The sequence below is a fragment of the Sapajus apella genome, unplaced genomic scaffold (assembly GCF_009761245.1).
Source record: "Sapajus apella isolate SASKATOON/1434 unplaced genomic scaffold, GSC_monkey_1.0 scaffold4, whole genome shotgun sequence".
In the NCBI taxonomy this organism is placed as follows: domain Eukaryota; kingdom Metazoa; phylum Chordata; class Mammalia; order Primates; family Cebidae; genus Sapajus; species Sapajus apella.
In genome coordinates this window covers 215,601-231,745 of record NW_022436944.1, presented here as the reverse complement: position 1 = coordinate 231,745, position 16,145 = coordinate 215,601, and the positions used below count along the sequence as shown (strand labels likewise).

The window sequence follows — 16,145 nt, the reverse complement described above, 5'->3', positions numbered from 1 at the left end:
CTGATAGACATTTGAGTTGTTTCCACCTATTGGCTGTTGTGAATGGTGCTTCTATGAGTATTTGTGTGTAAGCTTTTATTTGAATATATTTTTCTCAATTCTTTTTTTTTTTTACATACTTTTAAAAGCAGATCTTATTTGACAATAAATTAGATCTGTTGATGAACGGATGAAGAAAATATGTTATATATACACCATGGAATACTACTCAGCTATAAAACGAAATGAAATAGTGTTTTTTATAGCAACCTGGATGGCGCTTGAGGCCATTACTCTAAGTGAAGTAACTCAGGAGTGGCAAACCAAATATTGTATGTTCTCACTTTATAAGTGGGAGCTGAGCTATGAGAACACAAAGGCATAAGAGTGATATAATGGAATTTGGGGACTCAAGAAGGGAGGTTCGGAGGGGGTTGAGGGATAAAAGACTACATATTGGGTACAGTGTACACTGCTTGGGTGACAGGTGCACTAACATCTCAGACACAGACATCACCACCAAAAACACATCCACAAAACCAAACACCACCTGTACCCCAAAAGTATTGAAATTAAAAAAAGAAATTAAGTCTTGGAGATATTGTTTGTTTAAGTTATATAGCTGCTAAGTGACACTGTTGGAATACGAATGAAGGTTTCTGACTGCAGATTCTGGGCTCTCTCCACCACACTATAAGCTGCTTTTGTGAAGTCACACCTCAGTTGTCTCCCATGGTAACCTTGAAATTATGCTTTACTACTTTCTGTTCTTGACATTGGAAACTTCTTTTAGGCATCTGAGACATTTTATGTCTGACATGAGCTTGTTCTCTCTTTGACTTCCTTTCTGTTCCAGAGGAGTAGCTATCCTAGAATTTATCAGGTAAGGAGATTTGTGTGAATAGCTCCTTGAACACTTTATTATTTAAAAATGCCAAAGACATGGTTACTTTAAAAAGTGTGCAAATATGCACCCTGAATTTCCATATGATAAATAATACCTCCTTCATCATGATCAATATGCCTTTCCCCCCTGGAATCAAATCTTTATTATGCTTACCAGGGTGGATGTAAAATTTATAGGTGTTCCCTCTTATAATGAGTCAAACATTAATGACAAAAAGAAAATGTTGGAGTTACTGTCATCTTGAGACTTGAGAAAAATGGTGGCAAATGATGGGAAAATGAAGAAAATATTAAACCTCTCAAAAAAGAGCCATGTGACATGGTTTTTGAAGAGCCTAACAGTTACTGGATGCAAAGAGAAAATACAAGGGCCCAGCTGAAGAGTAACCTGATGAGGGCCAGCAAGCTTGGGCTTCCCTATGGCATGGTGGCCTTGGACTTCTCACATGGCAGCTCAGTGTCCCAAGTTGAGTATTTCAAGACAGAGGGTCTGGCTGAAGCTGTATCACATTTTATGACTTGGCTTTGGAAGGTTATATGATATCACATCTACCATACTCGATTAGCCCAGGCAGTCAAAGGCCTGGCCATATTCAAATAGAGGGAATGCCTAGCTTCCCGACATGTCTTGGTGGGGATTTGGCAAGATTCTTCTGTGGGTTGAGAAGAGCATGTGGGTTGATACTGTTAAAATCATTTTTGGAAAATGCAATTTGTCAGGACAACTAAGGTGTTTTTTGAAATTTACATATTTTGTTCTTCTCTCTTACTTCCTGAAGATCCTGCACATTATAGTAAGAATGATGGTGGGAAACCTCAATGGAAAGAGAGAGAGGAGAGAAGTGCTATCAGTGCAAACTCTAATTATGAGGGCATTGAGTCAGAATACTTATTCACTCATTCATTCTTTCAACAAATATTTACAGAGTGCCTGCTATGTGCCAGCTACTGTTATCAAACACTTTAATAAGCACATCAGTAATCAAAACAGACATAGGTCCTTGCCGGCACGTGGTCTCCATTCTAGTAGAACGGTTATTAACCGTACTCTATGTGCCAGACTCTGTTCTAAGCACTTTACACATGTGATGTTATTGAATCCCCTCAGCAACTTTATGAAGTAGGTAATGTTTAAATCCCCATTTTCACTTCAGCACAGAGAGGATGAGTCACTTGTTCAAGGTCACACAGCACTCAGGAGGCAGAGCCATGATGTACACCCAGGTGTTTTTTCTGGCTCCAGAGTCTCTACTCTCTATGCCATGCTGCCTCTGGATCTGGAAGGGAGCCTGCAGGTCACTTAGTTCACCTTCATCCCATAATGTGGACTCAGAGGTACCAGGTGATGAGAGGACTTGCCTGCAATTAAACAGCTGGTTAGCATCTGGACTGGAACTAGAATCCTATCTTTCAGAACATGAGTCATATCACTGTGCCCTTAGATTATTTAGGCAGGTAATTTCATGAAGGATAGATGCTTGGCCACATCCTCATGTTTCCCTACTTGGAATGATAGTTCCCTGGGGACAAAGATAGCTTTCACTACTGTTTCTTGATAGTCCTGTCTTCCACAAGTGGGATGAAGATGCCCTGCTGCAGTTTACAGGTGGTGTTTTCCAGCTCAACACAGCTCCTCCGCATCTGAAGGTGCATCTCCCTTTCTCCTGACCGTCTGTGGGACAAATGCTCCATGTGCTTTTGGGGACCATCGTCACTCTTGGCAGTTTTGTCCCTTCTCAGCCATCAGTGAACTCAGGTGCACAGCAGTAAGGGGAAAGAGTACATGGCAGTGCCTAAAGGGTTAGTAAGAGAGAGAGTGGACCACAGTCATTCTCTCTCTAGCAGCCATCTCTGCATGAGAGGCACTGGAGGGATAGCCACAGGGACAGTGCTCTGTGCACCTCTCATGTCCTGGTTGGAACCATCGCAGTCACCAGTGCCTCCAAATTGCAGGGAACCCTCTAGGCAAAGAGAGCAGACTGGGCCAGAAATGTCCCATCATGGGGGCTGAAGATTGGGCTGTAGAATTTCAGACTGGAAGTTAGAGTTCCGCAGGCATCCTTCTCAGATTTTCCAGAACAGTTCCAATTTTATACAACATAACTTTTTAAAAATAAAGATGACTCATTAAAAAAAAAACGGATTTAAGTTTCGTGCCGTTAATAGGACTTCTTATTTAAATAAATTCACTAATCAATAAAACAAAAATCTTTCTCAGCACCAAGAATAGTCATTTGAACTTTGGACATACATTCTCCTTATTTATAGATCATCCTGACTGTAAAGGAGCAAAAGAATAAGTTGCTTAGGATCAATAAAATACTTGGGCAGTTGAAATCACATACCTCCCTCCACTAAAAGGGGGTAATCATCTATGGTTGTACAGGTTGTACACTGTACCAGGTTGCAACTCCGAGTCTCTATTTATATAGCAGACATTGTTGACTTGTATGTGGAATACAACAGTTTTATGACAGATGGGCAGATTTGTTCTAGTATAAGCAATATACAATATGAAGACAATTTCAAACAGAATGAAGCAATGTGTCTTGAAGAAGAAGTACTTGTTCTAATTTGCACAGTCATGTCCTATAAACCACTGATGGCCTAGATTGAATGACCAGTTCTATAAAACTCATGGGCCTGGGATTGAGAAGCCAGGATGCAGAGCAATAAGGGGGAAGTGGAGCAGTTACTTGCAAGATCAAGGCTAACCTGAAAGTGTATAAAGTAACATATTATTGGCTACACATTAGAATCTCTTGGAGGGATTTGAAAAATACTGATGCCTGGGTCTCACCCCGAGTCTTATTTAACTGCTCTGGGATACAGCCTGGACTTTAAGATATCGAGGTTCCTCATGTAACCCTAATAAGCAGAGAACTACATTTTTTGTTGGATGGGTGACAGATGATAGATGGGTGGGTGGATGATGAGATGGATGTGGTGTGTAGATGTATGAATAAATGAATGGTTGAAGGAATTGGGAATAGAGTCGTGGCTTGACGTGTTTTCATGATCTGGTATCTGCTTGTCTCCAGACACATTCTCTCTCATCATACCCCAGCTCCTTGCACTCCATAAATCCAGCCATACTGAATTTCAATCAGTTTTTCTAATGTGGTGACTCTCTTGCAACTCTGGGCCCTTATCTTCCCTGTTCTCATTGATTAGAATGTGTTGCCTTTTTCTGTTTGCCAGGCTAACTCTTACTCAGATGTCAGGCCTCTACATAAAATTTCAAACCCTTTAATAAGCACACCCTGGAAAACTTCCTGGACTTAATTTAATCCTGGAAGACTTCCTGAACTCCTCTAGACCCTAGTTTAGATCCTGCCATCGATGTTCCTGTGGCCTCTTGTCCTTTCTCATCGGAGCACCTACCATTTGGAATTGCCAGCTGTGCTCAGAGGAGAGGACAAGGAAAAACCTGTGTGCCACTCATTGATGGCTCAATAAAAATATCACAAGGCCAAAGAGTGGCCTCATTTTTAATGGCTGGGATGTGCCATAAATGGATTTAACCAGTCTATTATTGGCACTCGTTGATAGACTTCCAAGATTTGTTATTTCAACACTGCTAAAATGGATGTGATACACATGCACATCTTGTAGGTGTATCTGTGGGCCAAATCCTAGTATGTGGAATTGTTGTGTTGTGGGTATGCATAGTTATATTTTGATAGGTAGTGCCAAACTGATCTCCACAGAGGTTATAATTCAAACTAAAATAGATTTATTAAAGCTCTGTTGAAAAGCTAACCCATCTATTTCCCTATGACAGAATGTTGTATTTATTGCCCTTCATTTTTCTCTCTGCCTTTATTCACTGGCCTGATAGCCAATCTGTGAAATGGAAACAGTTATAACTTGTTACATTTATGGGAGGCCGTTGTTTCGGACTGAACTCTTGCTTCAGGCCCCAGCAAACCGGAGTGCAGTCACTTGTGCTAGGTGCCACATAATCAAACTGCACTTTAAAATGAGCCTGTTTTCCCAAAAATGGGAGATTCACATCAACCAATCAGAAGGGACCCAGTCTATCTGAGCCAGCATGATAAGGAGGTCCCCACTGTTTTAATTCTATAAGGAAAGCAGCTTTGTAATGACCAGTTTGCTTTTTGTTCCTTGTTTTTGCTTTCATCAGTCTTTTCTGCCTATGAAGGCTATCTCTTCTGCGTAGCTCACTGGAGCACCTTTCTAAATCTTGAGATAAGCTGTTTCTGATTTAGGAAGGACTAAAAAAGCCAACCATACCCTTTTTTAAAAATTCTTTTTGAATGATTAGTAATCCATTTTTATACTTATTTCTGTCCTCACAATGTGTTCCCACCAATTATACCTTTAAACTAAACTTGCTGAGATTTTGTTTTTGGGCAAATTCCAGAGTTGTTTTGAGGATTTATGCAGAGTGTTTGACAATGATCATCTCTTCCCCACTTCAGAGGTTTCTGAGGACTCTGCTTGGCTGTCTGTAGCAGGTAAATGACAGGATCTGACAGCAGCAGCAAAGTGCCCATGCTATAGAATGGCTTCCACACTGAGGCAACACCTTCGTAAGCATATATGGTTCTGAGCTGAGGGAGAGATGTCTTCCTAACACTTCTGTTTGAATGCTTTATATTGTTAAATGCTAATCAATTAAGAATTTCATTTAGGCAAAATAAAAAAGAAGAAAGCAGTCATTTTTTTTGTAATAAAAATATTGACATCACCAATGAAGTAGAAAATGACTTTGTTTCTCAATCACTAGTTAGTCAAAGAGCAAATGACATAATAAATTTAAAAACAGCCTATTGAATGGTCTTATACTATGATTGCAATGACTCTTAACCTCTTCCTTGTTATCAAACCATGCCACCTCCCCTCCTTTTTTTGAAACGAGGTCTCACTCTGTCACCCAGGCTAGAGTGCAGTGGCACGATCATAGCTCATTGCAGCCTCAACCTGCAATGGCCTCAGGACAAGTGATCAGTGAAGAGGCTCAAGTGATCCTCCGACTTCAGCCTCCTGAGTTGCTCGGACCACAGGTGTGTGGTGTGCTACCACCCCCAGCTAAGTTTTTTTTTGTAGAGACAAGGTCTTGCTATATTGTCCAGCTTATTTCCAACTCCTGAGCTCAAGTGATCCTCCCACCTTGGCCTCTAAAAGTGCTGGGATTACAGGCATGAGCCACTGCACTCAGACACATCCCTTGTTTTTTTTTTTACTCATTAGATTAACTCTCTTAGTTCCCCATGTAGAGGCAGAGACTATTACCAGTGACATTTCAAATCATTTCCTTTTTCAAATTATTTTCTGGATTATTTCTCTTTCTTTTAAGAAAGAGGAAAAGTAAAGTAAAAGACTGCCTAGCAGGCAGTCTGTGCTACCAGGCTGTCAGCATCAGGACTGAGGCTCTCACAGAGGTTCTGGAGCCGTTCCTGGGGCTTTCCCTGCTTTGGCCTCAGGACAAGTGATGAGTGAAGAGGATTCCAAGGAGCTGAGTCTACCCTTCCAGACTCCTTACATCCTTTCTGGGGGAAAAAAAAAAAAAAGGCTAGCTACCTTCAGATTCATATGAAAAGGACCTCTGTGCAAATGAAAAGACTAGTAGTTATCGAGAATAAGTATCATAATTTTACAATTAAAAATATTTCCTTAGCACTTTCTAAGGTCTTGAAACAAATTACTGCCGAAGTCTGTGCTTTAAAAAAATAGTGTAATCGTTTATGTGTTTAAGTTCCAGCCCTCGCAGTAAGCTATTTTTATATTGATTTTTATCTGTGCCAAAAATGGCGTTAACAGCAAGCAATGGGGGAGAGTATTATGTGTCTATGAAGTCCAAGCTCACCATTATTGTGTCTACACTTACAGCATGGATTTGCCCAGTGCTGCTGAAAGGATGCCCAAGGATGTCTTTCTCCTGAATGAAGTCTCAATGGCATGGCAATTTGGGAACCTAAAACAGAAAACCTCTTCCCAGGTGTGGGGGTGTTAGAACAGCAGAACAATGTGAAGAACTTTAAAACTCCTGATGCCCAGACTATATCCTAATTAGACCAACTGAATCAGAATCCATGGGGGTGGGAGATACCTCAGTGAGAAACTACTGTTAGGAGAAAAGATGCCTTCTCTGATTGTTTCCATTTCCCCCTTGTTCTGGGCTCTGTGGGCAGGAGAGAGGAAGAAATGAAAAAGAGGATGAAGTGGGGCCTATAAAACATCTTGGAGAATAACCACCACTACCACAGGAAGTGCAGGGACCCCCCCGCTCCCTCTAGTGGCGGGGTGTGGGAGGCAGCTGGAAATGCCTGGGCTGCCTGGGCAATATGTGTGTTAGGAAAGCTGTGTGTCTTCTCCAGGCTTCCTTTTTATAAAGTACGTATTCTATTTATGCATATTTATTTAAATTTTATTATGTCTACATACTTATTGTTTATAAATATATGCTTTCTGTAACTTTATATCATGTTTATTTCAAGGGTGTCCATTGTGGAGCTCTCTAACATGTTCTCAGTCTAGAGGAGGCAGGTGAAGGTGAAGGCTACACTAGTGACCCCAGGTGCTGTTCCCTGGGTGGGGCCTGATGCCTTATTCTGAAAATGTGGGGCACAGTGGCCTGGCTTGCAGGGCAGATCTGACCTCGAATGGACTGGTCCTCATCTCTTCAACACACACATATACACACTTCCCCAGGTCTAGTAGAACAAAGGTTATGCCTGCTCCTTGCTAAAATTTCAGCATTGATTCTGGTCATTTTTCCCATCAGACTTCAACTGTGATCCTTTTGTGTCTTTCTCGTTGTGTTTAAAGCCAACCACATGTATTTTGACATGTGGACCTTTTGTAAAGAAAGCTACCATATCCTTTATCCCTACTTGGGTAACATTTCCTGCTCTGGGATGCGGTGTCTGGTAGAGGGATGGTGAATTCTGTCCTGAGGCTGCTGTGCCATATTCTGCTTGTTTGATTGGGCTTCTGCAACCTCTACTAAGAAATACACATTGCAAAGCAAGGTGAAGGGCAATAGCCCTGAGCACTGCTTCTAGCAGGTGCGAAGAGAGATTCACAGCACCTGTCCCATGTGTCTTCTCACCCAGATACCAGTGGAGGCCCACACACCATATGTCTGGATACCTAAAAGTTTTACATCAAGCTAAAAGATGGATGAATTAATATGTTCTGTCTCCTACTTTTGTAAATATATCTGTGTAAAGATATGAGAGGCTAGGATCAGCTGCAGCCTTCCTGGACTTCTCAGAGTTCTCCCCAGAATGTGATGACCTGGGACAGCTAGGGATCCCCATTGGTAGCTCACCTGCCTTCTTTTCCCATTCCCTGGCTTTATCCAACCCCACAAGGAGCTTCCTGCACATAGGCACACTAGCTTACCTATCCAGGCCCTGTCCACATGAGCTTGTAAACAGCCTCCTTTTGGTGACCACAAGGGCCTAGGTGGACTTGTAATGGTAGCATGGTCTCCATTTGGAACATGGAGACCTAGAAGAGTCCTGTGCAGGTCTGGAGACATGTAAGCAAAGACTTACTGCATCCCACATTATCTGGAATGTGGTGAGAAGGGAAGAAATGGGCTCTGGATGGGCTTATTCCTTTTTCATCACTATACAAAGAAGGATTTTAAAAATATTTATTTTGGAATAATTTTAGATTTACAGAAAATTTGCACATATAAGCAACAGAGAGTTCCTGTATACCACTCACCCAATTTCTTGCATTGTTAACATCTTACATTACCATGGTACCTTTGTCAAATCTAAGAGCCCATTGTTGGTATGCAACTGTTAACTTAATTCAGACATCCTTCAGACTTCACCAATGTTCCTGTTGATGACCTGTTACTATTTTGGTGTCTGATCCAGGACACCACAATGCATTTAGTTTTCATGTCTCTCCATTTGCTTCTAGCCTCTGACAGTCTTCAGTCTTTCCTTGTTTTTCATGACCTTCATAGGCTTTAGGAATACTATCCAGTTATCCTGTAGGATGTCTCCTAATCTAGATTTGTCTGATTATTATTCTCATGAATAGACTGAGGTTATGGACTTATGGAAGGAACATTGCAGAGGTGAAGCGTCCTGTTTCCATCCACACAGTCTGCTATGCTTTCCTTTTCAGGCACAATGCTTCTCTGCAGAGTTCCAAACTCAAACGCCTTCAGAAGCCAGGTGAGTAATGTAACTAAAGTGAAGAAGTGGAAAAGAGTAGGATCAAATGACAGGAAGAAACAGAGGGCAATGGCAAACCTGAGAGTGCTTGCTCAATCGAAAGGCATGCAAATTCATGTTTTGTCTACAGTACTCTGCTGGTCAAATCAAACATTCTGTAGGTTGGCTCAAGCTGCTCTGCGGTGAACACTTGATGCCATACTCTTAAGCAGATAGGGTCATACAGGCAAGACTGAGGCTAGTCTTTCTGGGCTATACTAACCCTTTTCTCATGTCAGCAGCTTTTGTCCTAAATGTAGCTCCTTGGTAACATTTCCTTGGAAAGATCTGAAGAAAAGCTTTCAGTTGGAAGCCAAGAGCTCTGGATCCCAGCAGGTTACTCGCTTGTCAGCATCAATGTAGCTGACTAACCTTAGGCCTAGATGTTAGAATCCATTTTCTTATCAACCTCACACAGTTATAGTGCAACGTGAGTCATTTGTTACACTTCTACAAATGGGCTATTGAGGATTTTTATACATGCATTGATATATCAATCAGGATAGGCTGCGTTATGCAGCAGTAAAAAAACAACCCCCAGGTCTCAGTGGCTTAACATAACAAGTTTCGCTAGGATGAGCATACATTTTCAAATTGTGCCTGTTGTCCCTTTTACTCTCAAAATGGTCTAGTTTGCTCAATTATATTACATGTCCAGAGCAAGTCAGAAGAAGGATTTGGAGACTCAAGAGGCATCATTTTGACACATGCTTTCACCATCATTTGGCAGTGGGAAGGGGATGTAGCAATCTGCACATCAATTTGTAAGGCTTGCACTCACAAACATTAGCTGCAGCTAATCACATGGCCAAATCTAGCTTCCAAGGGGGAAGTCAAGTTTGATGTCTAGAAAATGAAAGCCAGAAATAATTTGTGAGTAACACTAATGACTGGATCACTTAGGATCAAATGTTTTATGTGAAACTCATCAAAACCATGATCGTTTTTGGCAACTATCAGTGAAGATGATGTCTATAAATACTTCAGCTGATTTCTTCAGCATGATGATTAATTTATCTGTCTACTTGACTGGGTTAAGGGATGCCCAGGGTGTTTCCAGAAAAGATTAGCATTTGAATCAGTGGACTAAATAAAGAAGCTCTGCCCTCACCAGTGTGAGTAGGCACCATCCAATAGTTGGAAGGCCTGAACAGAATAAAAAGGCAGAGGAAGAGTGAATTCATTCCCTTTGTTTGAGGTGGGACCTTCATTTTCTCCTATCCTCAGGCAACAGTGCTCCTGGTTCTCAGGCCTTCAGACTTGGGCTAAATCATACCATCAGCTTTTCCGGTTCTCCAGCTTGCTGATGGCATATCATAGGACCTCTTGGCCTCCATAACCATGCCAGCCAGTTTCCATAATGAATCCCTCTCATCTATCTCTCTCTGTCATCTAATGATCTATCTTTTAGTGCTTCTGTTTCTCTGGAGAACCCTGATTAATACAGTTGGGAACATTTATCGTGTTACCCTTACAGGCCATGTTTCCTATTCCCAACACATGCACTGGATGTTATGAAAAGGAGGCGCTCTGGGACTCCATCTCTTTGTGACTTTGAGTTTGCTTCTACTCATCTCTGCCCATATCTCACTCATGATACCATGCTGCTTTCAAATTTCTTCACCATAGTTTTTTCTATTTCTTCATCCATTCTTGCTTACTCTTGATTTTTAAGAGTGGTAAGGTATCTCACTCATACCCTTTCTCTCTGGCCATAACTTGTCAGATAGAAAAACATTTTTTTCAAATTTATCCCAGCCCTGGAAACTCCTGTTCTTTAAGATTTTTTCTCAATGCAGTATAGACAGTGTACCCAAGTCATTCTACAAAATATGTTTTCATAAACAAGGAGTAATAAAAATTGTTTTAATACACAGTTCATTCAGAAAACAAATGCAATATTTAGACCACAGGAAGTGTGAGTCCTGCTGCTGCCCTCTGCTTTAGTTGGGCCACATCTGGAGTCCTCTGGTTGGCTGAAGCCCCACACTTAAAAGGGGGCCTTTAGTGGATCAGGAGGGGAATGTCTAAGATAAAAGTATGTTGGAAATGTGATTTTAATGGGAATGGGAATATGTAGGAGGCTGGCAGTGTGTGCCAAAGTAAGTACAGTGCAAATGTGCTAGGAGTGAACACAGTCCCTGTTGTAGGGAATCCATGTGCCCCGCACATTGGGTGCCAGAATGCAGGGATCCATGAGCCCCACATTGGGCACCAGAATGTAGGGAGCCAGCCCTACATCACTCGTGGGTACCCCAAGTTCAGTGGCAACAAAGGAATGAGAAAAAGACAGATTAAGAGAGACAGTAGGACCGGGGGCCATCACTTTATTACTTTGGAGGAGGCAGTGAAGGCCCCAAGCTCTGATCATCCACTCTATTTATTGATTACAGTCACTTTGATCTATAGGGTAGGGTGGAGTGATGGTGGAGTGAATCTGAGAAGGAACTGGTGTGTCATCCTAAGGATTGATAACAGTGGTGGTTTGCGAGTTTCACAAAACAAGAACATGTGATTGTTTTTAGCTTATTATCTATGTACAGCTGGTGGAACATGGACCTTACAAGGAGCATAGAAGTCTGACTACCTCATAGTGCTATGAAGGGGTTTTACATCCTTGAGCACAATGTTTATGGTAACAGAGCTGAGGTCACCCTGCACCGGAACATGAGGCATGGAGAGGCCTTCCTCCTTAGAGGCCTCCTGCGGCCTTCTACAGTTTGTTTTTCCTTGTTTACATGTTACTCATAACGAATTTATATGGGCACTCTGTAAGTCCTTTCTCCTTTGCTGCTTCCCCCAACACCCTGTCACTAAATATTTGAAGTACCCGGTGGAGTGTTGTCTTGGTATAATACTCCAGGGTGGTGCCACAACTTCTATGGTTGTTACTTCCATTAATCTTAATTTCTGTTGTTTCTTTGGAGGATTTCTGATTTTATTCAATTGGTTCATTGTTCAATGTATAAAAAGAAAGGAAATTTTAAAAGGCCCTGGAAAATTTCCTTTATTACTAATTTTAGAAGCTGATGATGAATGGCTTTTGCAGAAAACTGGTATGAGTTATTTATTAAAAACACATCACACGACATGCACCTTGCCTGACAAGTCACCATAATTCTGACCCACAGGATATGATTTTCAAAACCTTGAGGAAGATTTTATAATGCTAATAAGAAAAGAAGAACTTAATCATTTCTGACCTCCAACATCTATGTTAATTGATGGTTATATCCTTTCACAGTTGCTTGGCGAGGCCAGCTTAGATATATTAATATACTCACAAGCATGGAAACTGGCCAAAGTAGCTAGGCAATGAATGTTATTACAAACATAGACATATATTTTCCTCAGTAGGGTTGTCCATTTCCTGCCATGGTTTATATGCCAAGTGTGTAAATAAAAGGACCACAGGATGACATAAAAAGGGTACCCTCTAGTGAAAAACCTTTCTAGGCAGTAATAAGCAATCTTACATACCTTGGTCTTCTAAACTTGGAAGCCAGTTTGTTTCTTAGAATCCTAAGAAACTATAAAATAAAACAAAATTTTAATGCCCTGTTAGAGGGATCAATACAAATCCATAAATAAGAAAATAAAACACCTTTACTTTGCACCTTAGCTATTTTCCTATCCAGTCAGTTCTTTTTTATCAGGCCTAGTGTCTGAAGCAAAATGAAATTGATTTATCTGACTTCTCAGCCTCAAAAGGTAATGTTACCAAGAAGTGAAATAGAGGAGTAGAGACATGGAGATAAATCATGAACTTTTAAGTCTAGCACTTCTGGCCATTGGATAGCTAAGAGTTGCCTGCAGCATAATACAAGTCAGTGCTCTAAGTCAATCAAATTCCCTTCTTCTCTTCATCTTCTGGCTTTTTTTCCCCCATGAAGTCTTCTTCTCCTCTGCCTATATATTGGATACTCCATGTTCTCATTGGCTCTTTTCTTTTTTCACACAGCATTTTCTTTTTTGGTAATGATATATATGCTTCCACAACTTCCACTGTCATCCCCAGGCACGTCATTCCCCCAAATCAATGCCTTCAATCAAAATGCTCTTTTGAGTTCCAGACCCATATTTCAAACAGTGTTCTGGCTAGCTCCATCGTCATTTGATGGACATCATGGTCTCACTGTCTAGGCAAGGGTGCCTGGCATCTAGGAATCCAAGCTAAATAGACATCATGAGCCTATGGCCAGTGTTCACAGAGCAGGTTCAAACCACACAGATCATTCAAATTGCTTACTATTTTGAAAGAGCCAGGCAGGGAAGGGAAATCTGAATGGACATAAGACTATGAGAAAAGCAGAATAAAAACAGATAAACATCAGAAGGCTTAAAGTGACTATGGGAGGCAAAGCTTATAGGGATTTACCATGTTGAAGAGAGTAGCTTCAAGGTTCCTGCTAGAGCATCTATGCTCTTGGAGGAAGAACTGCTCCTTTACTTCAGAGGGTTGATCACAGATGGAACACAAATCAAGATGGATCAATGAGATTTCTCCTAGGACTTTTAGACTTGGAATAAAGAAAGGACAAGAATAAATTCTCTAACAGCTGAATTCTATTGAATGCTCTACTAGAGAAATATAGGATAATCAGCAGGGAAAGAATAAAGAAGGATGAAGTTGCTTAGAATAAAAAATGAGTTCTTCGTAGTATTCAAGTTCTCGGTTTCCGTTGACTCTGAGACTCCACTGTATTACTGCCCTTTACAATACTTAATTTTTCCATGATGTAGCACCAACAATACCCTCCCCCAACCAAATGTTAGGTAAAGTTCATCCTTGAAATCAAAGGACTTTTAATGAAGACAGTCACCAAATCCCGCTGACACTCTTCAAATGAGTCACATGCTCCTGATTTCCCATTACTTCAGCTGAATAATGTGCCCCTGGGGGAACAAGGATGTCTTGCTTATTTTTATGCCCCTTCCAAGATAATGTAATGCCTGGTACAGAGAAGGTGCTAAGAAAGCAGGCATTGGGATGGTTTTCTTCTGCACTCTCCAGTGGCCTATTAATACTTACACAGCACAGCGACTCAGAGATCACCTTGATGTAGGAGCAAGACTGTGACCTTCAAGGCCTGGGCATGATCCTGTCTTCACCACCCAAAGCTTTCCATCTTCACATTTGATCGTCATTTTTCACTACTCCTTGTCCATGCTAAAATGATGAGGCTATTTCTTCTCAAACAACTCTGTGTTTCTCCCCAATAGACTGTTTTCTTAAACAGAGCAGTGAAAATAATTATCAGCCTAGAATGACAGCCTAACATATCCTTTCAGCCTGCATCTTGTAAGTATGAAGCAAACAGGAAGGGTAGACTAATATAGGCGGGCAGCTTCTTGGGAAAACTGTCAGAAAGACCTACATGTTATATCAAGGTCTTCTGTCAGCCCCCTGCCTTCTGTTGATCAGAAGGTTGGGTTCGTCCTGTGCTCTTCTCTGACACTCCCTCCTCTTCTATTTCATTCCAGTGCATTCAAGTCCAATTATTTGTTTTAGAAATGCTATCATTTGTTAGCTTAGCTTTTATCTCGGCTGGATGCCTTTCCTGTTTCACTGCTTTCCTTTCAAGGAAGCAGAGCCAACAGTTGACTGGGAGTTTTATTCAGCACACCCCTGTTGTTAGATGAAGCTGGAGAAACTTTGATTAACAAGCTTACTCAGGACTTCAGCCATGGCATAGGGTAGGTGTCTGCCACCTGTGTCTGGCATCCTCTGAAGCCTGAAGAAGAGATGAAGTGAGTGGAGCTTCTGTTTGGAATACCAGCCTGGTAAATAAACCGCAGCTGGTGGGGCCCGGAGGATGATTTGCTTCTGTCTGTGTGGAGCAACTGCCTTTATCTAGGTTGCTCTAAATGGTGTTGCTGGAGACATTATGAGAGCCCCAACATTTTTGTGGTGCTTAGGCCTGTTTTTGGTGATGCAGAGTCCATCTTCCCAGGTGATGTAGAATTCCTCACTGGGAATTCTGGGGACATGACAAATGAGGCAGAAACAAAAGAGAAGGCAGAAATACAGAGATGAGATGATGAGAAAGAAGTGCCTGCAAATAATTGGCAAAGAATTGAGCTGTGGGAAACTACAATTCAAGATGAGATTCGGGTGGGGACACAGCCAATCCATATCAAAATGCACAGAAAAAGACTCGAAGTACATACGCCTGATTGTATAATGAATTAAGTACCTAACAGTGGTTGCCTCTGAAAAGAAGTAATGGGAATTAGAAGAGTTTAAAAAGAACTGTCATGGTTTACTTGAAAATAGTTACATTTTCTTTGGAGTAACAAACTTGAACCAAAGGATTTTAAATGTATTAACAAAAATATCATTACATTGTAATTATTTCCTTATATTAGTCATTTGAACATAATGCTGTACAATCACAGTTTTCTTAGCCACTGTATTAAATGGGGTTCTTTTTTTAAGACAGAGTTTTGCTCTGTCACCCAGGCTGGAGTGCAGTGGTATGATCTCAGTTCATTGCAACCTCTGCCTCCTGGGTTCAAGTGATTCTCCTGTCTCAGACTCCTGAGTAGCTGGGATTACAGGAACGCACCACCATGCCTGGATAATTTTTGTATTTTTTAGTAGAGATGGGGTTTTGCTATGTTGGCCAGGCTGGTCTCAAATGCCTAGCCTCAAGTGATCCACTCACCTCACCCTCCCCAAATGCTGGGATTACAGGGGTTTTAATTATTGAGGTTAGCACATAACTGTGAATAAAAATAGGTTTTAGAGACATAAGCAGATTCTATTTCATAAATATACTTCTTTAATTTGTTGAGGGTGACTGCAAAAGTGAGAAACGTGTAGTGAACTGCCTTGTCTGCCTCTGGAAAGTGCAGTTGTGTCAGATGAAATAAGAGATGTGTGATGTGAGGCCAATGTGAAAGTTTACAGAAAGTCAACACAGTTCCTACCACATTCTTTTATCCTCACTATAGTTTGTTAGTGATTTCATTAGATGCTCCTATTTGATTAGTTTTTTGGGCATTTTGCTCTTTCTTGTTTCTGATGTGTTTCCTTCTGTGTCTTCATAG

The 16,145-nt window shown here is 41.2% G+C and overlaps 1 long non-coding RNA gene across 1 annotated transcript; it reads right to left on the bottom strand.

Moving 5' to 3' along the window:
- Positions 1–8,498: 8,498 nt before the first annotated feature.
- On the bottom strand, positions 8,499–15,573 carry LOC116538276. The gene is made up of 2 exons (XR_004263587.1): positions 13,471–15,573; positions 8,499–9,938 (listed from the first exon to the last, which is right to left on the bottom strand). It is a non-coding gene; the product is annotated as an uncharacterized LOC116538276 (long non-coding RNA).
- Positions 15,574–16,145: the final 572 nt, after the last annotated feature.